The sequence below is a fragment of the Ambystoma mexicanum genome, chromosome 9 (genome assembly GCF_040938575.1).
Source record: "Ambystoma mexicanum isolate Mex_15411 chromosome 9, UKY_AmexF1_1, whole genome shotgun sequence".
In the NCBI taxonomy this organism is placed as follows: Eukaryota; Metazoa; Chordata; class Amphibia; order Caudata; family Ambystomatidae; genus Ambystoma; species Ambystoma mexicanum.
The window spans coordinates 1,074,472,710-1,074,499,031 of NC_090931.1; the positions used below are offsets into that span (position 1 = coordinate 1,074,472,710).

At 47.4% G+C, this 26,322-nt stretch overlaps 1 protein-coding gene across 12 annotated transcripts in view; it reads right to left on the reverse strand.

The window, feature by feature from the left end:
• The window catches only part of PKP4 (plakophilin 4), a 1,672,883-nt gene that overhangs the window by 1,618,588 nt on the left and 27,973 nt on the right, over positions 1-26,322 (reverse strand). For 3 of the 12 annotated variants that reach the window (XM_069616387.1, XM_069616384.1, XM_069616382.1), the window contains exon 3: positions 11,597-11,778. The exons of the other annotated variants lie outside the window; for them this stretch is intronic. The gene's annotated coding sequence lies outside the window, so the exon portion shown is untranslated. The remainder of the gene's footprint in view (positions 1-11,596; positions 11,779-26,322) is intronic. 12 annotated transcript variants of the gene reach the window in all.

Below are 26,322 nucleotides of genomic sequence, written 5' to 3' on the forward strand. Positions count from 1 at the left end.
GAGGGAGGCCTCACCACCACATTTTAGTGTCTGAACCAACTTTGCCAGAGACACAAAATAAGGGCAGAATCCTGTATTTCTTCTTTGCACTTCAATTGCGTTAAAAAGCACATGCTTATTTTTTCAGAAAAAAAAGATCTTTCCTGTCCAATTAAAAAGACACGTTTCCTTGGTTACAATTCTAATGAACACAACTCAACACGCGTTTCACACAATGGATTTAGATAATCCACCCACTGGGAACTTCAGTGCCAATATATATTTAAAAAGCAGTCCATTTTTCCACAAATAAAAATTCAGATGTTGGAAAACAAAAAAAAGCCACTTTAGGAGCAACTATTGATTAATTTCACCAATTTTAGACTAGTTCATTATATTCAAATTTCAGCTCACCTCTTTCAAAGCTTTCAGACTTTATTTCTAAATTGTTGGTACAACGTTTCAACTACATTTGGCCTTCAATATAGTCCGTTACTATTTATAATTGTTTTTTATATTTCTTAATTGGTAGGGATCTCACATTATTCAGACAAGCCTAGTCAACGCAATAAGTCACCTATTTCCACTCAACCCAAGCCCCATGTGGAGTGTTACAAGGATCAAAGCTTTCATAGTGGTGGGGCACATGACATCAGTGGCTAAGCTCAGAGACTAATCCATACATTTCCGAACATACGTGGATGAGACACAAATCATTATCTGCCCATGCAACAGCACTAACAAAACACAATATCACCAACCAAAATCCAGTAAGAGAACAATTGTACTCAATGCGTCAAAAATGTAATTAGTGCACTGCTACAAAGTCGCTTTCAAATGATACTGAAACCCCCCCCCCCCACAAATCCAGTAGCAAACAAGCTTAACTTTTACAATTTAGAAATGCAAGAACATTGAATGCAAACTCCCATCTCACCGCCACTTCAAGGAAACTGCATGCAGCCCTTGATGGATTAAAGATTCAAATTAGACCTGGTGAGAGAATCGGTAGTCACTTGTTTAGAATTGTGCAAATCCTTCTCTGAAAGCACCCCTAAAACATCTTCAACTACTGCAAAATTGTGCAAGGGCTAAAAAGTCAAGAATAGAAGACACAAGAATAGAAGACACATATTGAATGCATTACCAATGTGGTTGCGAGATTTAGACTTGTACTGTTTGCAGCAATGCATTAACGCACTAGGCACAAGGCACCAACAGCCAGTGGAAGCACCAAATTAGTTAACTGAATTTGTATTTCCTTTAATTGATGTAACCGGGTTAGTGCATGATTGGCAGTTGCATGAGCAGAGACTCGAACCCGAGTTGGCAGCTTTCAAAGACAGAAAGTTACCCATTAGACGACATGAAGTCTGATCGAAATAACAGTGCATGAGACATTGGTATTTCGTTCTGCAGGTGTAAGGTGTTTCTCCCTGTAATTTTATCCTTCTCTGTAGGAATGAGTGAGTAGCTACCTGTAGGAGACCCGAGTATAGGAGTATAACCTGCAGGAGACCTGAGTATAGGAGTATAACACCTTACTGCACACATGTGCATGCATAGCCAAGGGGGTGGTGGGGGGGGGGGGTGAGAAGGTGGCTGTAATGTGAGGCCTAGTGAGGGCTCTCTGGGGGTTTGCCCTCAAGGAAGGCTGCTGCTCTGGTACCTTTGACCCAATAAACAGACAGTCTTCATTTTAGCGTGAACCACTTCCGTTTTACAGTTGTCATTGGCTCCCTTCACATAGCATTGGCTTCCTATTGGTTCATTAGCATATCACATGGATCCTTGAGGATCACCTGAGGGAATAGTGTTTACAAGTAATTAATAAATACAATCCTTGCAATGGGCTCTCCTAGGATCATAAACACTTTCACATCTGATAACCAACCATTCCTGCCACAGGTATCTCTCGAGTAGCACAAACGCCTCTCTCAACAGTGACACCACCAGTCCTGTATGCTCCTGTACCCTGGCGGGAATCTTACTCCCTCCCAGAGCAGGCACAGTGCCAGTCTCAGACGGAATAAGTACTTGCCCCAGAGCGGGGGGCAACTGAAAAAGGCAGAATGGTACTGCTCACAACCGCAAGGTAGACGCAGGCTCCAGGAGAATGGCCGGAACACGGCCCACTCACCATGTACCAGCACCTACAGGGCACCCAATGGGCCTTCACGCGCAGTGTCCACTGTGATCGTTCAAACCCAATTCTACTGCGCCACTGTAATGAAACAACCCTACTCCACAGAGCCACCCGCCCAGAGCGGGGAATATTACTTCTAGTATTCTCATAAAACAATTGCTTGCGTGTTAACCAGGATTGACCCACGCTGGGTGCGGTATCCCAGATTCACTTCTTCCCCCTCCTACCTGACAGGACTAGGCAGGCCGCACAGGACCCCGCTTTCCCTGGCTCTTACTAGCAGGGTTGGGCCGTAGGCAGCGCCCGGCAAGTGCTTCATTTGCTCTCCCTCCTATTAATCTCTCTCGACCCCAAATTGGGCAGGGGTGGGGCAGGGAAGAACTGCCAACCCCCCCCCACCCCCGACAGGCGGACAGCCTATGGATCGGGCAGGAGTCCCCCAACTCAGGAGAGGGCCTCCGTGGAAAGTCAGGAGCTTCCGCCTCATCTCCGCTGGCACTCTCCCTAGAGGCAGACCCCTGCAAGCTCTTATGCCCTACCTACCAGCAGTTCCCATTAGCGCTCGTCAGCAGGGGAGACTGCGCAACCAACCCACGCCCCCCCCCCATCTCCACCCCCCCCTAGGTGAAATCACCTCACGGGCGTCCCAACTCCCCGGGCTGGTGGAGCCTACCATGTACTGGCTCGCAAACATTTTGCACGCTCAAAACACACCCAGTTAGGATTAATCGAAAGGAAGGACTACAAACAACTAAGACTCAACAGAATGGGAGACAGCCCATGCATACTGAACACCACATGAATTGGGGGTTTACACAGGGAATCTTGATGCAGATACATGGGTTTAAAAAGGATTCCCTCATTTTATAATGTGCTATTCTTTTTTTCCTCGACCCAGACACTTTGTATGCTATGGAAGGAACCTATTGAGTGAGCCCTGCGTATTTCACTTTAAAATATAGTTACGCGAGATCACTTCTCATTGGATATCTTAATGAGCTCCCCCAACACTTAAGGTCGCCCCTGCATTTGGGGCCTTATTAAAAAAAAAAAGTCAAGGGGTTGCTTTATATAGGGTGGCAAAAATAAATGCCCGATCTTGTTTTGTAGAATTGAACTTTATCAACGTCCATTTTATTGCACTGAAAAGCACACACAAACCAGCTTAGCAAGAAACTTAAATATGTGGATGGCAGCATCTCTGCGTTTACAGTGCTTGCTTCACTGATCAGTTTCCTCCAGAGACGACTCGAGGGCTATGTTGAGGAACGGTCAGGTGGTGGTACTGCAGTGCAGCCAGCACGTCACAGCCAGTGCTGAACTTTTTTTTTTTATGACTAAACGAGGCCTTCAAGAAAGAAAAACGTGTCGCCTGCCGGCTTTTACCACACCCATAGCCAAATGCTGCTAGAAATAAGACACTAGAAAAAAAAGCAAAGCGGAAATATATTAGTACGTATACGATGTAATATGTTTCTATCACAAGAGGAAATTGTGTAGGGTACTGTCTGAATGACAACACTGAAAATACGATGACATTATCAAACAGTAGAACGCTCAATGTATGGCTTCAATAAACAAGAAGAGTGGTAAGAAATCTGGGAGAAAACAGCAGTAGATTGCCCGATCCAAAAATCTTATAGCAGAGAAGTAAGGAACAGCGAGCAAACCCTGGGGGTAAGCAGTAGAAAAAGAAATACCAAGCAAATAGAGTTTCCATTTGCACACAAGTGCAAGATGAGCAAATGCAACCCCGGCATTAGGAACACGGCTCTCGTGCTACAAATCCATGTTATACAGTCAAAGCGCCTGCGAAATGCTTAAAATAGCTATACGGATCACAAAGGGTGCTTCCGCCGTCAGTTGGCTGCATTAGGAACATGGATAATGTATTGTCTCCTCGTAGTGGTGTTAATTGATAGTGGCAAGACATCCTGGGTGTTGCCGTCTCTGTGCTGGGGCTTCCCCATCCAATGTAGTCTGTAACAAGGCTCCACAGTGACTTACAGACTGCCCTGCTGCGCCAAAATGGTTCACACGCATTTTATTAAAACCTGATTATTGACAGGAAAGAAAACTGTTCGAGAGAGGGCAGCAGCCAGGCTCGAAGGGGGTAGGCTACTGTTCACGTACACCTCTTGGTGCTGGAAATCCCACGCAGACCGTGTCCTAACATGGTGAACTATCGATTCAGAGAATGGGGTTAGGGTTGGAACAACATCAAATGACAGGAGATTATTGTATACAAAGAGCAGCGAATTCCACCGAGGGCTAAGGTGATGAGGGTATTCAGCAGTGTGCCACTTCAACAGTAAAAAGCAAGGCAACGCCTCAAATCCCACAGCGAATGGTTTAAATGATAAACACACAGCCATGCCCTTTAAAGCATACTTGCAGCCATGTGGATGTCGAGTACTTACTATTTATAACGTAATGGGGATGGGAAGTTTACTTCAAAGAGCGCCCATTTTTCCTGTGGATTTCAGGAGGCAAACGTGTTCTGGGCCAAGTGTCGCTGTGTTGTATAAGCAGCCATCAGGACAAGGTTGTTTGTTTTAGAATGGCCACTTCTGGTCTGACAGCTCAGATGGCCACTTTGCTCACTGTGGGTTGGTTACTAAGATGACTGGCCATGTGTGTAGGAGTAGTGCGAGCTGCCCGTGTCTTGACTAGCATGGGCCACGCCCTGCTCGTGTAGCAGTACCAGACAGTGCTGTCTGCGCCCTTGCAGCTTGTTCTGCCCCTCCACAGTCCTGGAGTGAATACCCAACCTCTACCTACAAAGATGCTAATACACCACGGAGAGGCAGTTCTGCCAGCACAGGAAGAGAAACAGCAAACTGACAGGTAAAATCAGCTCAACGCAATCTGAACTTGGGAAGCACTGACATGGCTGGATTTCAACCGCCAAGAAAAAGTTCATTTTCAAGTCCCGCTCTTTGTCCCATACGGAATCTAAAACCGAATTGTTCCCCAAATGCATCACGACTCATTTGAAGGCTTAACCATTGCACATGACAAACTGCAGGAATGGGATTATTGTATACAAATTGAACATAAGCAAGGAGACTTTGCATCTGTGCTGCGCTTCATAACAACGCAATGTCCTCCAACAGCATCTGTGCAGATGCATACTGCAACCTGGACGGGTCAGAACACGCAGTGCAGTCTACGGTGGACGGCCTGTGAAGCAGGCAAAGGTTCCCGCAGCTGGAGCCCCTCTTTCACAGGAGCTGGCGAACTGCGAGTGCAGCCGGGACCTTCACGGGAATTTCTGGCATTCCTTAACACTGTCCTGCCGAGGAAGGGTGGTACGGGGGGGGGGGGGGGGGGGGGACCATAACCCGCCCTCCCTAGGCACACAAACACACCTGCACTTGGCTCCTTCCCCGTGCGCCGACTCCAAATCTGTCCTGCTCCCATTGAGCCCGCTCCCTCCCCGGAAGATAAAACTTCAGAGTGTGTAACTAGCACAATCTGAGAATACAGGGAGACCTGCAGGCACAAGCCGACCTGCAGCACATGCAGCGCTCAGCAGCACTGGGCTAGGAACCCCCAATTAGACGCTAAAGCAGTGTATCCCCATCAGCAGGTCACACCCCTTCCTCCAATTACAAGAAGAGGTGTGGGAACAATAACAGCAACCATCCCGGCTCTGGATAGATCTCTACTTAAATATTTATTGCAGGCGGATCCCTAGCCCATAAATCATAACTTAGACAGGTGGCAAGGGCATCAGCCTCCTTGGAATCATCTTCACGCTCCAACAGGTCAACTACCCCCACAGACTTCAGTGGGCTCACCCAGAGAGTAAACACACCACCCGCCCAACATGGCTCACCTCAATGGAATCAGCCCCAAACATCCGATTTTCCCCTTCCTTGGGGTCCAACAGTTCTGCGAAACACTTTTAGCCCGCGAGCACCCGAAACACGAGTGCAGTCCGTCTGGCACAGGTACAGCCGTGGCCCTTATCAGTTTTCATTATCCCCCTCTCAATTATAGGTAGAATCGATGCCCATCGACCACCAGTGGCTCTCTAGCACCAGCACTTATAAGCAAACTCCTAGTCTCCCTCTCGTCTGATAAAAAACAAATCCCGGAAACCATCACAGAGGCAGAGATCCGAACCTGGGTCCCAACCACATCCCCTTGCAGGAAGGCCACCACCCCACAAAGCTTCAGACGGACTCACCTGACAAGCAGGTCAGGGCACATTTTGCATGATCAGTCGGATAGACAGTCTCTACTGGCAAAGCTGGGCTCAGGCGTAGAATGAAAGTATAAACATAGAAACACCCACGCAGAGCGCAGCGGTGCGTGGCCCGGCTGGAACCTTATCCTGTCTCCATGGTGCACAGAGGAAACAGAGCTCTAATCCCCCACTTTCGCACCAAGTACCAGTGTGGGCACAGCCAGGGCGGAGCTTGAGACGTCCTGACGCCTCAACTCCCTGCGTCCAAGACCTGATTGTCTATGTAGAGAGATAAAATAATATAATTCTAAAATATTGCATTAAATCTGGCTTGTTTGATGAGTACGCAATCTTTTTTTCCCTTGGGCCAAATTAAATAGCATGGTAGCTGGGTTTTTGAGTGGATTATGTAGCTTCTGTCTAGGCGGTTTCTCATCCCAACACAAAAAATTCAGCCTCAGTCCGGAGCTTCTCCAAAAGGACATCATCATATAAAATTGTTAGTGATATGGTTGAAGAGAACATGGGTATCGTTTGTAAGGAACTGAAATTGAACGTCCAAAGGTGGTCGGTACTGCACCCATCTCTGTGGGGTAAAGTAAATGCGCTAAAGATGAATTCTGCACCAAAAATTAATTATATTCTGAGTATGCTTCCCCTGAAAATTGGTCAATCCTTTTGGAAGTTGATCGATACCACTCTCCAGTCCTTTCTTTGGGATGAGAAACCGCCTAGACTGAAGCTTTGGAAACTCCAGCTCCCGGTCGAGAAGGGGGGGGGGACTAGGTGTCCCAAATTTTAGGGCATATCATATGGCCTTCTCGTGCCAATTTTTTCTTCCTTTTCTGAAGGATTCTCCTAGTGAATGGGCGATGGCAGAGGCAAGTGTGATGGGCCCACTCGCCCCAAGAGCGATATTCACGACTGTTAGCAAACGTGGTAATAGATGCCCCTTGACAGAGTTTCTAAGAGACGTTTGGAAGAATATCTATGATGTGTGGCTCGGTTGCTCTGAAATCGCCTGATGCATCTCTGTGGCTGAATAAAGCTATAACGGACAATGGCAGGTTGTTGTTTTGGCCGGAGTGTTTTCTTGGCGGAATTCAATGGATTAGTGATGTTTTTAAAGATGGAAAATGGATTGACTTTGCCGAGTTAAGTGCTACTTTTACTGTTGAAAATTTTTCTATCTCGGACTTCAGGAAATTGAAGAGATGTATTGGTGAAGTACATTGTGACGGGGATGTGAATGTTGAACTTTTCACTTCTGGCGTTCAGTCGCTTGCGAGTAGGGTGTATCATTGAATTGTATCGAACTATAAGGAGAATACTGAATTACTAGATGAATGGAGCAGAAGACTGGGTTGTGAAATCAATCCTGACCTGTGGCTTGTGATGTGTGCGAATGTGAAGCTTTGTTCGATAAGTTTGACTGAACGGTCGAGACAAATCAAAATTCTCAATAGAGTTTTTTGGAGCCCGGAAAGGCTTAAAAATAGAGGTTTGTCTGATTCTGATGTTTGTTGGTGTTGTTGGAGTGAGAAAGGCAGTATGGAACATTTGCTGTGGGACTGTGTGAGGGTTTGTGGCTTTTGGCATGAGGTTTGTATTATTTGTCTCGGGGTTCTGAACCAAAATGTTGACTTGGATTTTAAGACTATGGTGCTGGGCTGTGATGATTTACTGGACGACCTTTCACTGTCGGAAAAGAAATTTTTGTTCAGAGGTGCTTCTATTTGCAAAAAGATGATTTTGAGGAGCTGGAAATCGTGTGTCTCACCAATATTGGAGGATTGGATTACAGAAATGAACTGCTTAGCGGATATTGAGAAATTTATATACAGGAACATGGGGAAATTGAGTCTACATACAAAGGTCTGGGGAGCTTTTTTGAGTAGGTACTAGTTCATTGCTTATTTCTTTCCTTTTTCTATTCCTACATGTATATATCCTTTATGCTGTGTTGTGATATTTTGTGATTTATTGTTCAGTTTTGTTCTAAGTACTAAAATTAAAATAAAGAATTAAAAAAGCAAAAAAAAAAAAAAAAGAATAGGGAAGTCTACTCCTGCCAGACTGGCCAATGGCTCAGGCTGGTGGTTGTCAGAGACCGATGCTGTTTAGTAAGAAGGTGAGGGCCCCAAAAACCTGTAAAGGCAAGCGGTCATTGGGGATAGTGGTGCGAGGCACGTCACTAATGCTGAATGAAGATGCAGTAGGAGGCCCGATGGTCTCTTAGATAAAGAGTCTGCATGCCTGGAGCTGCACACTCATGAAGCGGCAAACCAGGGGCTGCACCCTAAGCCTTTATGTGCAAGGATGGAGACTTGAAGCTGCACATTTGGCTCTGCACACGCCATGCGCTGAACTTGGTCATCTGAGACTGCAGATATTAGGCAACCCAATGAGCCGTGTATCAGAGCTGCGGGAATGACGCATCTGAGAACTCGCCTCAGCTCCGGAAAACTGCCCTTTCAGGGGGTTCATGGGAACACTCAAGTCACGTCATTGAGCTCCAAGTTTGTGCCGTCTGCCTCTGGACATCAGCCTCTAGATCAGGTAAATATTTTGTATATGTATTTGAGAAACAAGGTTGTCAATTTTGAACTGAAATGAAATGCAGTAATACATTTGCAGCTGCTGAAGCACTCACAGGAAGGGTGTACCTGTACAATAGCATGAATATGAGAAGTCGTCCCAAGTCATTCTTAAGTCATCAGGTGACTTCATCCTAAAGTCATCCATGGCTAGTTCAGGGAGATCATCCGAAACCATCCTGAAGTATGTGTATAGGCCGAAATATTCAAATTAGATGACTCGTGTTATCACAGAAACTACTCCAAGAGGAGTAGCGATTACTTCCAGTGATTTTGTATTACTCCAGGGTGACCCCAATGACAACTTCGGGATGGTGCAGATTACTCCAGGAGGACTTCATGACAACTTCAGGGTAGGTGGCGGGATTACTCCAGGATGACCCTGTGACAACTTTAGGATGGGTTTGAAATTGTGAACTATTATCACAGACAATTTCAGGAGGATGTTGCTTTCAAACGATTTAGGAAAAGGGTTTTGATTCCTTGTGTGTAAAATGGGTGGTATTACTATATGGCTAGACTTATGAATAGTGTACTGGAAAACATGGAATTTGCAGCAGTTACTTGCCTTCTTTGCTAGAGCACTCAAATGTCATTAACTAAGGTTTGCTGATTTAGTATACAAAACTACAAATCCACCCCACAATGTCACAAACCAACCTCTAAACTCCCTCATTCCATAGCTCACCTCTAGCTAACATGGCATCACACCCAATAAACTCCCACAATTACAAATCACTGCACTAAAATAAACACTTTCAGTGACCTAAACAGAATCCGTTAAAGGTCTACCTGCATGACAAGATTGTCGATCACTTCACCCAATATCACTATGAGCAGCTAGCAATTAGTTCGACCATTCACCACACCCAAGAAAACATTAGCTGACCCCCAACAGAAATCCAATAGCACAAAAACCATGTACCATTTACAAGTTGGCACCAACCTACAAATTCACCAGATCAACTATAATAGTTCTACACACAAGAGCACTTGCATCTTCAGTTTCGCAGAGCAGCATGTGCGCTACAATTACATTGTAGATTAGTAGCAGGGGCTGACATAGCAACCTAACTCGGTTATGGGGATGTTACAATTCCATTGTTTTTTTTTTTTTAAAACGTAATCTGAAAGATTGTGCAGGTGTGTGTAACGTGTAGGTGTCACATCATTGTCCAAACAGGCATGACCATCATACTGTAACAATAACACACTGTTAAGACGTGGGGATAAGAGTTCAGCTTGTCAAATTAGATCTGTCCGACAAAACATTTGTAGCAGACAATTGATGGGTTACTTTATAGTCCAATGTTTTGCAGTTGTTGCAGCGCTACATCTCCAGGAACTGCAACATTACACAGACATTTGCAGATTTAATGCGGACTATCAATTGTCCAGGTGAAGTAAGAGGCCGGTGCTGAGGCAGGAACAAACACTAGCCATCCCTGCCAAAAGACTTAGGTTTGAGCTTTTGTGAACAGCTGGAATAGTCAGTTTTCAGCCATCAGCTTTTACAATACAATTCTCTATTTTCACTGCATCTTCTTTTTCCAGATTCCACCAGTAGCTGCTTTTTCTCCTCTACCTTTTTTTAAAGCCTCAATTATAGCTTTGCGTTATTTCATCAAATATTTCCTGTGTCTTATTACTGTTTCTTGGCTGCGGGTATGAAAAAGGCAAGTTGAAACTTCATAATGCGACTACCAATGCAACAAACATTTTGCCTGAGCTGTACACTGGGGCGACTGCCCTTAAGCGCCTATCCGCCTCCTTGGGATTTTGCTTATTCTTGCTCTCCTTGGCGCTTTCCCTCCCTGTGCAGCTACCCACAACTGGTGTAGCTACACACAGTGTGTATGGGTACATACCCTTGAGAGTGCGCTGTGACCACTATAATTTATAAATAGCGACGAGCTGCGTCACCAATTCCACATGGTCTATTGAATGAAAAGGACAGAAAACGGATTGGTATTTGCGAATCGCGATCTACCTTGGAAATCCTAGATTGGTTCCTCAACTTCAGGATTGCATCCAAGGTAAAAAAAATAAAAGAGTTTAGGAATTTCAATCCAGGATGTCCCAGCACCACTAAATACTTTTAGCACAACGCGCCAGCCATTGACAGGTCTCAGGACTCAACCCGTACCATCAGAAAATTGTTTCAAGATATTTTCAAGATATTTTCACCATCAACTTCCAAACCTGGCCACCATGCCAAGTGTTCAATTTCAAGGCCTTGAAGACGGCTAAGGTCGAAACATGTGTCGGATGACTTTATGGGAATAAATTGACCTACAGATGAATAACCAGATATTGTTTTACTTTCATTCTACTTTCATTCTAAAAGACGGCATACCTAACTTTAAGGAGGTAGAGTGCAATTTGCCAATACCAATCCATTCTCTGTCCTAGCTGCACATATACTCTGACCTGACTACAGTCCCCGAGAGCATTCAACCCATAGCACTTTGCCAATAACATAAAAGAAATCAGTAGACCATCTATACATTAGAGAGTTAATCTAGAGGAAAGAGATGCTGTAAATGAGGTGGGCATTGTGCAGCATTCATCTGTAGGTGTGAAAAAAGGGAACGACTCCGCATAGGGACGTCAGATGTACCCTCCTCCCCCAAACATCAAATAGATGAACCCAAAAAAATAAAAAAAATAAATGCTTACCTAACTACAAAAGCATGACTGCCTTGAAATCCTTTTCTTCACGTATTTCTCTTCTACTTTCATCGATACCCTCTATCGGCAATTTACAATTAACTTCACCAGGAATTGCAAAGGCTTAAATTCCCCATCCTTTCAAATGCAGAAAAATGTCTCAAAAAGAGTGCCATGATTTGAGTTATTGTCTAAAAGAAGAAATAAAAAGTACATTTAGTATGCGCCAAGTATTTGTGAACCAGGTCTGTACCCAAAACCATGAATTTATAGTGGGCTTGCTATGGATGTTGCTGCCTAATGTGTCCCGATTTATGAGTGATTGGTGCTTGGTTAACTTCCTCCATTGTGGCTTTAACTAGTTGCATCTGTTTGCAAAATTAAAGGTGGGTGTTCCGGAGAGGCAATACGTTCTTATCTGCAGAGCTCTTGTACCTAAAATGCTGCAGTCATTTTGTGTGTGTCCTTTAAAAGACCAGCACCTGTTTCAGTTTCTTAAACGTACACATCAACCATAGAGAGCCCCAGCTTGCAGACAGCAACATGTACAGGAAATAGGAGGGTATGCAGGGACAGAACCCATGACCAAAGTGATCTTTACTGGGGGAACAAATATTACACCTTAGCAGGAATGCCTTTGGGCCAGGCACTATCCTCCAGAAGAGTCAGATGTCTCCTCCTACCTAACCCCTGCCACCGGCCCAGGTTGGGGAGAGGGGGGGGTGGTTTTTGGGGCAGGCAGAAATTTTACTCAGGGGGCGGGGGGCTGGCAGCATAAAAAAGGCTTGAAGACCACTGCCATAAGGGAATAAAGTTACCTTCCGCTTTAAAATAGCAAAGCAATTAACAGCACTCTTTCACGCCCAGGTCAGAAAACTCCACCTACCGCGCCAGTCCTCCGATACACAAGGCAAATAGCTCAACATCTAATGAGAATAAACTAACTGCTCCCAACATTAGAGAAGAAAAAAAATAAATAAATTTTTTTTTTTTAAAAAACGCATTCACCCTAGATCATAAACAATGATCAAAAAAGATTTTCAAAATTAATGACAGGGATCACTATCCCTAGCAAGCATTCAATAAAGTTTACAGGCAAACTATCTTCAATTAACTGCTGAGGTCAAGTGGTTGGAAAAAACTGCATTGAAGGGGCAATAAAATCCCTCCGGGAACATCAACCTATATAGAGAATGTGACACAAGTATAACTAGAACAGTAATCCTGAGTCCCTGAAACTTACATTTGTATATAATAAATCATGTAGCGATTTCCCCAAAGTGTTGAACAAACTAAACGTAGATGGAGTAGAGCATGAGTCATATGGGGGGGGATGAGGGCTGCACATAAAGGCTGGCACAACTAGCCCTACTGTGAAACAAAAAGGCAATGGAAAGTAGGGGTAAACAAGCCATCTGTGTGTTCTTTAAAATAAATGGCGTAAAAAGCTCTGCCTCACAGGTATAGCCTGCGTAACTTCCAGCAGTGAAAAATTATTCAAAAGCATTACAAAAACATTACAATCCAAAATGAGTCTTTGAATGCCGGACAGTTCGCTTTTTATGGAGGAGGTGGGGGGGGGGGGGGGGGGGGGACAGCTTTACAGAACCTCTTTAGGGGTGCTTTGACCTCGTCACTTTACACAAGTATCAACAATATCCCACAGCTTGAAAAGGGAGGGGGGGGGGGGAAGACACGTCGAGACTCTCCTTTAATGCTAATTCAGTTGTTGGACATGCCACTTTAGTTGGCTGGTGTTCAATAGCTTAAGTGAAAGCAATGTCAGGTTGCAAGCATTGTTAGAAGAAATAAAGAGAAATAAATAGATGGGGGTTGGAGGGGCGCATCTGTCCACTGTTGGTTAGAGGAGTATTTTTCTTTCCCTTCTTCATGAGAGTTTGGATGGCCAATATTTGCAACCATTCTCTGTGCGCAGAATCACAAGAAATCTAAGCCCAAAGCACCCTGTGCCACCAGAAGGAGAAATGCAGGAATCGAAGAACTCATTCATCAGGGTGTTACAACCATCCCCAGCCCGAGACTACACCTGGCATTGTGTGCAGCACACCCCGTACGACACAGCAGCTCAAACAGTCTGCCACACTTCAAAACTTAGCCAGCCTTCATGCTAGCCAAACAAAACTGCCACTTGGCACAATGCTTCAGAATTAAGCAATATTAAAGATGATGCGAGAGTCGCCCACGCTTCCCACAAGCCACATATCAACAATCCCCACACAAAGGATATCTATGCCAGCGGGTGTCTGTGCACTGGCATGCAGCTGTCCGGGCAACCTATTGAAAATACAAGCATTGTGCCCTCTATATACAATAGACCAGGGGTCTACAACCTTTATGTTGGCATGAGCTACTCAGTGGTGGCCCAACAGCGAGAGCTACTTGCGGGCTGTATCAGGGGTCGGGGTTGTTCATAAACATTGGAACTTGTACTTTTTTAGCTGTAATTTTCCCGTTATAAATATAAGGAATAACATATCCCTTCACGATGTTAATAAGTTAAAATTCTTTATTGCATACTTTTTTTATTAGAGGTTCTAATAAAAAGGCTTTCACAATGTAGGAAAATGATTGGCACATTCAGTGTGAAGGTTGACACTGCATGCCATCCACCAGTGCTCTGCAGTCTGGTGTATAACTTGATACAGCAACTCGAATGGAGTCACTCAGATGCTCATCGGTCGGGCGGGTTCGAAATTTCAATTTGATGAAGTGCATATCTGAAAATGCAGATTCACAGAGATAGGTGGAACCAAACAGAGAAGTCACTTTTAATGCTGCTGTGCAAATGTTACTGTACTCCTTGTAATCAACAAGGCTCCAGAAATTGGTGCGAGATTCTGAATGTCCCCTTGCAGGCTGACCATCTCCAGTTCCATAGCAAAACTGTTCAGCGTAAAACATGTCACTTATTTATTCTGCAAGTTCACAAACATTGACTTCCATGAAGGGGTTTGCGATGATCACCACACACGGTTTCGGGCACTGAACTCTTCCTTAAGCCTGCTCAGGAGACTGCTGTATTTGTCTATGTTCAGGACTAGCTGTATGCTCTGTCAGCATTTGCATTATAGAAGGGAAATTATGCATTTTCCCTTTCTCCACTTGTTCACTGAAAAGTTTGGACAAATGGATTTCAGAGGCAACAAGGTCAAGAATCTCTTTGTTGGTGAAGTCTTCAAAAACCATTCGAGCAAACAGTGCCAGCTGAGTAGTATCACTTGCATCAACCGATTCACCACACTGATGGAAAACTTTTTGCATGTGCTCAAATCTTTTTCCAATTGCCCCATCACATTGGCCGATAGTGCAGATACCCTCCTTGCCATTGCGTTTGCAGCCAACTGCACATCTGAAATGGCAGACATTTCAGGGCAGTCTTTAAAATCTTTTAAAACCGACCAGCTGCAAGAACCATCACACCTTTCACAACTGCACCATTTGTAAAAGTGCATTTGTGTTTTGCCAAATAATGTGCAACTTTGAAGGATGCCTCTGTTGCAGCATTCGATTTCTTTGCTGGTTGGGCAAGGAACAAGTTACTTACCTGTAACTGTTGTTCTCCAGCACGAGTCTGGCATGGATTCACATGCTCAAGAATATTCCCCGTCAGGCTGAGAATCCTCGGTAAAGAAAAAAGTATCAGTTTCGTTTCTGATCTGTCTTTCGTAGTAACCAATCACTGATCTCTGTCTCATACTGACCACAGCCAATGACTGCCCTCTACCTAAGCCCCGCCTCTGGCAGCCATCTTCAGATTTGGTAGCACGTGAAGTGGCAGTATGACCAAGTGAAGAGCCGCAGAGGGGTAGGCGGGAGGGTTCGCATGTGAATCCATGCCAGACACATGCTGGAAAACAGTTACAGGTAAGTAACTTGTTCCTTCTCCAGCATGGGGTCTGGCATGGATTCACATGCTCATGAATAAGAGAATACATAGCAGTACACACATGCACAACCACGGGAGGTGGCAAAGGCTCAACATTAAGCATTACATCAAACTCAACATTAAGCAATTCTTACCTCATCACCAGGCTCACCTTAGGCGAACAGGTTGGGCAGCACTGCTTGGCCGACCCTGGACTCCTCCCTGGAATCCCGATCGACGCAGTAGAATTTCGTGAAGGTGTGCGTCGACCTCCACGTAGCAGCCCTGCAGATGTCCAGCAAGGGCACACCAGATAGGAACGCTGTGGTAGCTGCGATCGCTCTGGTGGAATGGGCTCTCGGACGGCCAGGCAGCGGTCGGTTTGCCAACCGATGACAGTACATGATACAGCCGGAGAGCAATCTGGAAATGGAAGCCTTCGAGAGAGCCTTCCCCTGATTGACAGGTCCAAAGTTCAAAGAGTTGTGACGTCTTCCGAAAACACTTCGTGCGGTCCACGTAGAACTTCAGCGCTCTAGCCACATCCAGCGAGTGCAAAGTCCTTTCAGCCGGCGACGGGAAGAAAACAGGCAACACCAAGGGTTCGTTGAGGTGGAAGTCCGACGGCACCTTGGGGATGAAGGAGGGGTGCATCCTGAGCACTACCCTCGTGTCGTGAAAAGTCAAGTACGGGGCCTTGCAGGAAAGGGCCTGGATCTCTCCCACCCGTCGTGCGGAGGTGATGGCCACAAGAAACGCTGTTTTCCACGACAAGAACTTCAACGGAGTCGAGTGCAGAGGCTCGAACGGAGGTCCCATAAGCTTGGTCAGCACCACGTTGAGCTCCCACGCCGGGGCCGGAGCCTTCACCGGCGGGAACGATCTGAACAGTCCCTTCATGAATTCTTTCACCAGACGATGAGACCACAAAGACGTCCGCCCCGTGGTTCTGGTATATCGGGAGATCGCAGCAAGATGAATCTTGATGGACGCGTGCGCCAGTCCAGCTTTGGCCAGCGTCAGTAGGTACGGCAGTACTTGGGGAGCCGTAATCCGTAGAGGGTTAATCTTCTGTGCGTGGCACCAGACAGAGAACCTCTTCCATTTGTGTCCGTAGCATTTAAGAGTTGGACGCCCTGGCCTTTGCAAGAACCTCTCTGCAGTCGGCCGGTATGTCGTATCCTCCAAACTCTAACGCTGCAGGAGCCAGGCCTGCAAGTTCAGCGACTTCGGGTCGTGATGGAGGATGGCGCCTCCTTCCCTGGAGAGAAGATCCGCGTTCACCGGCAGCTTGATTGACGGGGACGCTGACAAGTCCAGAAGGTCCGGGAACCATATCTGCCTCAGCCACGCAGGTGTGACGAGGATCATTCTGCACCGTGACCTCTTGAGCTGGTTGATGAGCCGGATCAGCAATGGCAATGGAGGGAACGCGTATAGAAACAGGCCCTCCCAGGGGAACGAGAAAGCATCGCCCATGCTCCTCGGCTGGGGAAACCTGCTGGCGAACCTCCGGCACTTGGAGTTCGTCGCCAACAGATCGATCCGGGGTGTGCCCCACCGTCGGAAGAGGCGGTCCACTAGATCCTGTCATAGTTCCCACTCGTGGCACGAGCGCAGCTCCCTGCTGAGTGAGTCGGCGATGGTGTTTTTTATCCCTGCCAGATGAAACGGCACCAGAAACATGCCTTGGGCGACGGCCCAATGCCACAGATCCTGCGCCTCCCTGGACAGGGCTGGGGACCTGGTTCAACCCTGTTTCCTGATGTAGAACATGGTGGTGGTGTTGTTGTTGTTGTCGGTGAAGATCCTCACCACCTTGCCCTTGAGGGACGGAAGAAAGGACCAGAGGGCCCAAAACACTGCACGGAGCTCCAGGACGTTGATATGGAGGGACTTCTCCGTCGGGAGCCAAAGGCCTCTCGCGTACAGATTTTCAGTGTGCGCTCCCCACCCTTCCAGGGAGGCATCCGTGGTCACTGTCTCCTGGTGGCCGGGGGTCTGGAAGTCCATGCCCGCCGTCAGATGCGCACGGGTGCCCCACCACCGGATGGTTCGTCGGAAACTCTCGTCGAGTGTAATCCTCTCCTCGAAGCTGCCCGTCTGGATCCAGCGCGCATCCAGGAACTCCTGCAACGGGCGCATCCGGAGCCTGCACAGGCGGATGAGGTAAATGCAAGAAGACATCATTCCGAGGAGGGACTTGATGGACCTCACTCTGGCCGCGTCCGCAACCAGCATCCGCTGCACCTTGCCCAAGATGGACCTTGTCCTTTCCTCCGACGGAGAGGCCAGAAGCGACACTGTCGAGCTTCGCTCCCAGAAACAGTGCGTCTTGCGCGGGCACCAGGTGGGACTTGGCGTAGTTTATGGAGAATCCCAGGTCCGTGAGAAGTTGGACGGTCCTTGCCGTGTGCTCCACGGCGAGCTCCTTCGTCTTCGCTCGGATGAGCCAGTCGTCCAGGTAGGGGTAGACGTGGATCCCCTCTCGGCGCAGCTGCGCTGCCACCGGTGCGAGGCACTTGGTGAACACCCTGGGTGCGGACCTCAGCCCGAAGGGAAGGGCTCTGAACTGATAGTGACGTCCTTGGACCACGAACCTGAGAATCTTTCGGTGTCCCTTTAGGATGGGAATATGGAAGCAGGCATCCTCCAAATCCAACGACGACAGGAAATCGCCCTCCTCCAGCTGACCCAGGACGTGTTGGAGGGTGACCATCCGGAACTTCTGTGCCTTGATGAATTTGTTCAGTCGTCGTAGGTCCAGGATGGGACGCCATCCTCCCGTCTTCTTCACGAGGAAGTATCTTGAGTAAACTCCGGAGCCCCGAAGCCTCTTTGGGACGAGCTCGATGGCGCCCTTCTTGAGCATTGCCTTTACCTCCAAGAGAAGTTGAGGGACGTGATGTTCTTTCCTGGCCACAGGGGGGACGCGCGGGCACCTCTAGAAACTCGAGCGAGTAACCCTGGGCTAGGGCGTCCAGCACCCAACGGTCGGTGGAGATGGACTCCCACACGCTGACAAAGCTCGCCAGCCGGCCTCCCACCGGGGTGCTTCAGTGGAGGCCTGACCCCACGGCCGGTTCAGTCCTGCTTCGACGAGGCTTTGCCGCCTTGTCCTCCTTGGCGACGACGGCGGGGTCCGCCCGACTTGCCTCGTCCCCTGTAAGCTTCCTGTGACGACGAACGGGCCGCTTGACGGTAGGTGGAAAATCCGCCACTGGAACCTTTGGAGGCACCCTGTTTGCCTCCGCCGCTCCGAAAGGGCGGCCGCCGTTGCTGGAGAACCCCAAGAGCCCGGGCCGTCTCCGTGTCTGCCTTGATGGCTTGAAGGGAATCGTCCACTGTTTTCCCAAACAGGTTGTTTCCGTCGAACGGCATGTCCAAGACTCTGGTCTGCACGTCCTGACGGAAGTCAGTAGCCTTGAGCCATCCACGCCGCCTAAGGGACACGCCGTTGCCCAACTGGCGAAATCCAGTGTCAGCGATGTCCGTTGCAATCGTAATGGCGTGGTCCGACGCCACTTCTCCTTCCTGCAAGATCTGTCTGGTACGAAGTCCAGCAGGGGGGCCAGTTTGTACCACAACTCCCTGTCGTAGCGGGCTACGATAGCCAAGGCGTTGGCCGCCTTAATCGTCGTCGCTGCAGACGAGATGACTCTGCGTCCCATCATATCTAATTTCTTTCCCTCGCCGTCCGGCGGGGAGGTCGACGTAGAGGCCGCGCCCCCCCCCCCCGCTTTCTTCCTGGCCGCCGCGGAGACGACCGAGTCCGGGGTCGGCTGTGCCCGAAGGCACAAGTGGGCCGCGTCCGGGACCCGGTACTTCTTCTCGTATCGATCCCTTCTAGCCGGCGTCGTGGATGGGTTCTTGAGGAGGGCGAGGCCCTCATCCCAAATATCGTCCAGTAGAGGTACAGAGGGGACAGTCTTCCTCTTGGCCTCGCGCCGTTGATAAAGGAAACCTTCCTTCTTCTCTTCCGGGCAGAGCTGGAAAAGCTTGGATGCCCTGGCGATCATGGTGTGAAACGATCCAATCTCGTCGGGCGGGGAAGCCCGGGTGGGAGGTGACGACGGCAGATCCTTGTCGTAAACCTCATCGTCCGTACCCGTCGCGGCCGTGTCAGTCCCCGTATCATCCCCACGAGTCGTGGACGGGGAGGAGGGCTGAACAGGGTGCGATGGCTGAAAAGGAGGTGGAGGATGAATCCTTCTCTTGGGGGGGGGGGGGGGGGGGCTCCCAGAAGGGCCTGGCTCCGGGTCCCCCGTCGGGAGCGGTTCCTCCGCTGGTGGTAACGGCAGTCTCGTCCTTATCTCTGAGCATAAGGACTGTATAGCCAACAAAATGGCCGCCGAGTTGTCTTGCGGCACTGGTTGAGGGGAGTCCGACGGGCGGTTAGGGGCCCCGTCGGCACCCTCGACGTTATCGTCGTCTCCGTCGGGAACGGCGTGGCTTAAGACTTCGATCAGCTCTTCCTCAGGTTGAGGCCGAATCCACGACGACCTCCTGCCCCCCCTTTTTCTTCTCCGTCGGAGGTTTCACGGGGGTCCTGTCGATGGGCATAAAAGAGGACTCCCTCCGCGGTGGCAGGGAGACTGAGCCCTGAGGTCGCCACCACTGGTGTAGCCTCCACAGGCTGAGCCAGGGCCGCCGCGACTCGATAGAGGCCTTGGCCGGATGGATTAAGGCTTTCACCACCCTAGGTGCGCTCACCGCCTTCTCCTTGGGGGGAGGGTCACTGCCTCGCTCCCCCTCCGATGGGGCCTTCGAGCTCGACCGGGGTCTCTCCAGGAGCTTCGCCGGGTGCTCGGCCTTCCTCTTACCCGAACCAGAGCGTTGGCTCGTGGTTGATGGCGCCGGGGAGGATGCGCCCTGCCTGGCGCCCGTAGAGCCCGACCGTTCGGCGCTCCCGGTGCCAGCGGACTCACGGTGCTTGGCCTTCTGTTGGACCCCCGTCGCGTCCTCAAAGGTCTTAGAAGACCGCTCGGACTTCTTCTCGCCTGACAGGCTCTTCCCTTCCAGCCAGTTGGCGAGACGTTGATGGCGGTCCTTCATGGTCCGCTCCGACATATTGCAGCAAAACGCACAGTCCTTCTCCACGTGCGTCTTGTCCTCATGTAGGCAGTAAAGACAAAGGGAGTGTTCGTCCTCCTTAAAGACATTCTGAAGCTGGCATCCAGGGCAGACCCTGAACAGCTTTCCGGGCGTCGAGCTTCCCTTCTCCTGGGCCATGTCCGAGATGGGCCTGAGAAACTTCTGGAGTCCTCCAAAAGCGTGGCTCGACGAAATCCTCACCCTTGAGGGGCGTAGACGAATCCGACACGGGTCCCCGTTGATCGGATGAAGAAACGGTGGAGCTGAGGCTCTTTTGACCGAAAAATAGAAGTTATTTGAGAAAAAACGTGAAACAATAGCACTAACGCTCGAGAGCAATAGCAGGAGGATCCCAACACTTGAACGTGCGGTAAAAATCTGAAGATGGCTGCCAGAGGCGGGGCTTAGGTAGAGGGCAGTCATTGGCTGTGGTCAGTATGACGCAGAGATCAGTGATTGGTTACTACTACGAAAGACAGATCAGAAACGAAACTGATACCGATACCGATTTTTTCTTTACCGAGGATTCCCAGCCTGACGACGGGGAATATTCATGAGCATGTGAATCCATGCCAGACCGCATGCTGGAGAAAAAAGGATTGTTGCATCTGCAGGGCAGCTTTTAGTTCAGCTACTTTTTGGGATCGCAGACCGCTTCCTTCAGGAAAGTCATTTTCATAATTTGTATGCATTGTCCCAAAATGCCTCGCAACATTACTCTTTTTCCCCACTGCAACTTGGCACTGCAGATTAAACACACACTTCCCTTTTAGGCTTGCGAAAAAGAAATCGGCTCCCACTCTTGATGAAAATTATAAGTCATCTGCCTTTTGTTGGATGATCCGTCTACTTCTGCATCCATGATTTCAACAAGTGTCATTTCGTTTGCACGTGCAGTCCCAAAAGAAACGTACAATGTAATATGAGGAGGATTTCAATGTGTTACGGTTTTAAAAATAATTGAGCACACAATTCTGCCTAGTCAAAAAATAAAAATCAATGCCATTTTGGCACATTAGCAACAGAAAAATTAATTTTGTGGCATGCACCTATGCCAAGTAATTTATTATGTTATATGCTTGACAAACTGCTTAATCATATATAAATGCTTGTTGTGCTGACAGCAGTTATTAGGAAATTAAACTGGGTTCATGGGTGTCAACTTTTGATATTCACTACAGGAGCAGCAATACCCCAACCTCTGCTCTGAATATAAGCAAGCGACCAGCCCAAACCATTTATAGGAATTGCAAAAGTCATACGATTAACAAGCAGTTTAATATTTACCATCTCGGCAAGTCTCTCAGCCTGCTGAGCTACCCTGGTAACCTTCTACTGTAGTGGGTCTATGGATCCCTTAATGTACTCATAATCGCTGTATAACCAACTGTATTTTGGGTGCACCCCAGCCAGGAAAGTGATTTAAAGTGGAACTGATGCAGTGTGGAGTTTTGAAAGAAGCAGCATGAAAGAAGTTGCTCCATTTTAAAACTTCTGTTTTGAACATTTCCTTTGAGTGAGTTCAGATGCCAACTCCATCCCCACACTGGCCCTTGTGGGATCCCCTTTACATCCCAACCCCCCACCCCCTATTTCACCTGCTAAGTGGAATAGTGTACCTGCACATCTCATTCACGTTCCAGTGGCCTACTGCAAACCAAACGCGAGAGATTCTCTTCAGAGGGTGATCCACGAAAAGAAGAGCCTGGGACCAACAAGGCTGCAGCTACAATTAGAAACGTCAGGGCTCTGGCAAGGAAGTCCCGAGGGAGCTTGCTCACCAGAGCCCTGTCACCTAAAAGTAGCTCACATGATTGCAAACGGGCACAGGGTAAAAAGCATAATAGCTAAATGTCTCCATTTCATCCAGGGCTTTGTTCTGCCGAGCTGCCTGACCCTCCGACAGCACACGCAACAGCTGTGCGCACAGGGGTTGCAGTGGCTCGGCAAAAAAAAAAAAAAAAGTAAAGATTTGACTTCCACCAATCCAACTTACCTCAGCAAGACACGCTTTCCTGGAATGCCACTGTTAGCTTGCTCCTGCAATCCAAGCCCCAGCCTCAGCCAAAACGATGAGGCGCCATGGTGCTTTTTAACGAAAAAAGCCGGGCAAACTACAAAGAAACTGTGTCCAGTCATAATGTCGAATACAATAATATCGAAAGTCAAAATGTCGAAAAAAAAATGTCGAATTTATTTCGACTTTTTTCGATTTTATGTGTTAATAATAAATATTTTATTAAACTTTTTTTTAAAAATAATTAAAAGGTATTTCCATGGGGGGTGGTGGTGATGGGGAGGATGGGGGGGGTTGGGGATAGGGGTTTGGGATGGTTTTTTAAATAATTAATTATTTAATATTATATTAAAGATTTTTTTTAAATAATTAAAGGTATATCTATGGGGGGTGGGGGGGATGGGGAGGAGGGGGGGTTGGGGTTTGGGATTTCCCCCCCCCCCATAATAAATGTTACTATCTGGGTAAAAAAAAAAAAAAAAAAAGTGTTTTGGGTTTTCATTTTTTTTTCCGACATTTTTTTTTCGAAATTATGACTTTTCCTATTATATGTATGTTTTTTCGACTTTTTTACATTCGACATTTTTTTTCCGACATTTTTGCTATTCAACATTATTTTTTCGACTTTTTGACTATAAACCCAAAGAAACCACTGTGGCCAATAGGAGTCCAGCTCCCAGCAAGGAACGTGCTCTGGCCAATCACAAGGTGCAATCTATATGCTATAGAGAATTGCAATCCTGCGATTGGTCAGAGCACTTCCTGGCATCATTCTTTCTTTTACTCAAACTCGAGCGCGAGCTACTCGTAGCTCACGATCGACTGTTTGGAAACCACTGCAATAGACACATTCTCACAGGGGCTATGGGACACTGCAATGTTCTTAAGCAGACAGTCAAATCTTGAATATCGCTGGGTCCGTGCAACTCTTTCCTTCACAGTAAAGCACTGCAATGATTTTGCTCATACCCACTGAAGGTGCAGTCATGTGCATGAGTTGTATATGCACCGTACCAGACACACAGCAACGTTGCACACATGGGCACAGCAAGCATGTAGATAATGGACCACTTTAAAGCAACCAGGCATTTTGCAAAGGTTTAATACATTAAGCTTCTGCCGTTTAAGCCCCCATGTGCATTGCCCCTAGGGAACAGGGAGGAGAAGTGCTCCTCCAAACTAGCAATCAAAATATATGAACATATTGCGGTGACAGCAAGATAGCAAAAAAAACTTGATAACAAGCTAGTCACTCTACAGGCAGTTGTCTTCCCCCACCCCCACCCCTCCCCGAGCCCTCCATAAGAAAAAAGGTACCTGGCTTGGTCCCCTCTATACACATGGACTTCAAAATGTTTATCTGATGTAGACTGGTGTCAAATGGAGGTGTGGTTGCAAAAATTCTTTCAAATCATTGCTTGCAATAAAACTCAAATTAATTAGAAGGCAAATATTTGTAAACAGCATTTTGATTTTTTGCTACAGGGGACTTGACTAAAAGTAGTTGGATATTTATTTCATACTGTAGCATAGGACATACTCAAGTACAACAACTTGATTACTATCAATGCAGTCAGATGCAAGTTGGACAGTGGCATACTGGAGAACTAGTGTGAAAGGTGGGCTTGCCTTTCAGCAGCCAACCATCACTATTGGGTTACATTTTTGAAATAGCCAACCACACGTTTTCTTCCAGCTTTGACCGATATTTAGTCTTTAGGGCTGCAAGTGTTGAAAATCCAATCTTTGCAAAGGTACGAGGCGCTGAAAGTTAACAGTACATTGACTGTGCATTTGGATCGAGTAGGAAACTGCATTTTGAAAAAAATTCACCCAAGGATAATTTTTTGAATTGGCTCTCCAGTAGGCAGCCACGTTGAAGTTCCATTAGTTCCTCCTGGAGGTGTATTGGGAGGTGGGCGGGCCCCTACGTCTGCTAAGGCGGAACCACACAGTCATTGATGCTACAATTGTCCTCTGGAAGTACTTTTGAGAGTGGTTCTGAGATGGTTTACCATTAGTTCAGCAACACATGAAAAGATCATACTTCGCCTCCTCAGGAGCATCTGCTAATAATGGAAACGCATTCGGAATGCAGACATTAACTCTCCTCCTCAAAAGCTCCCAACTTCTTCTTGAATGCTGACATTTTTGCGTTCATAGCCATTCATGTGGTTTCTTTCCTGTGCCTTGCAGGGAGCGGTTTAGAAAATTTAGCTTTTCAAAGAGGTCGCCATAGTAAGCTAACAGTACAAGCCAGTTCACACAGAGGCTCTTATTTTGTCGGGTCTAAACCCAGGAGAAAGCATCTCAAACACAATTTAAAACCTTCCCTCCTGGAGAGCAACCCGACCTCCGTGTGAAACAAAGCATCATGTTCAGCTCCCATTTCTGCACATCGGGGCAGACAGGCTCATGTGCGGTGCATCTTAATAAAATGCACAATCTTTACAACAGAAGTCAGCGCCTCCGAGAGGCCATTCCCAATATTGCGCACAGGCAAAGCTTGCCAGGGATCACGTAGTGTGTCCACAATATTTGTGGAGCTACTACCAACACTTTTGCTTTTAACCCAGTCCTTGCACCAGCCATTGAAGGAACACCATCCAAGCAAATACCAACACACGTCTCCCACTTGACATATGATAGTTTGATTTAGAAAGACCGCTCTGTGCGGCCTTTCTAAAATCGACCACCCCCCCACCCCAAAATCTGTACAGTGAAAAAGATTTTCACTTAGTACCAACGATCCATCTAAAAAAGGAGCCTGATTGAAAACATTGCAAACCCCCGTGTTAATTTATGTCATGTTAAAGCCATTTCAAGTTTTCAAAAATTAAAAATGTTTAAGATTTAAATTGACAACCACCACATAAGATTTACGTCCCCAAACGACACCATGTGAATAGATTGGGGGGAGAAAAATAAAAAAAACAAACTCAGCAGAAATGGGTCAGAAATGCTGCTTGGATTAAAAACACCACATACAAGTCTCAGAAGACTCTGTTCAGATCGTGAAGTTCTAGCTCGAATTTGTTGAAGTGTGGTCCTGGACGTTAGGGAGAATTCTCAAATGTGGCAATTTCCCCCACCTTAGAGACCCCCTGCAACTTTGCTGGATTTTTTTTTTTTTTACCTGGCGAGTGTGTGAGCCTTTCTTCCCACTCATGTATTTTGATGTGCGTTTTATTCTCGTGTTCTTTGATTATGAGCCTAAACAACTCCATAAGCATCTTTTCATTTTTGTGTCACAGCACCCTCAGTGCAGTGACACAGGGAAGCCTTTCAGGATGGCCCAAGGTTTAAAGACCGTCTCTGGATAAACTACCGTTTCCCAAAGAAAGTCTAGTCTTTAAATTCCTAGACCCGGCACACACTACCTTCCACGAGTGCTGGAGGGGTTACCCAGTAATCCAGTGTCTAGAAACTCATGCAGCAGTCAAATGCTACCCTTTCCTATGGAAATGGCTGGTGGCAGTGGTTTTACAACGAACTACCATGATTTTTCCATACCACGAACACTGGCAGCTAAAATGTTTCTCAAGACGGCCGGTCTTTTTTCGCAGTTTCTTTTTGGACAGGTCCTTCTAGAATTTTTCTCTGCGCGCCAAACCAGGTTTGGTCCCTTTGTTCCTACGCCTTTGGCGGGCTTCAGGACTGGAGACTGCCTCTGGCGCCTCTGTCTGTGGTGGGCAGGAAGTGAGGGAGGTGCCCGAAACGCCCGGTGCTTAGTCTCCT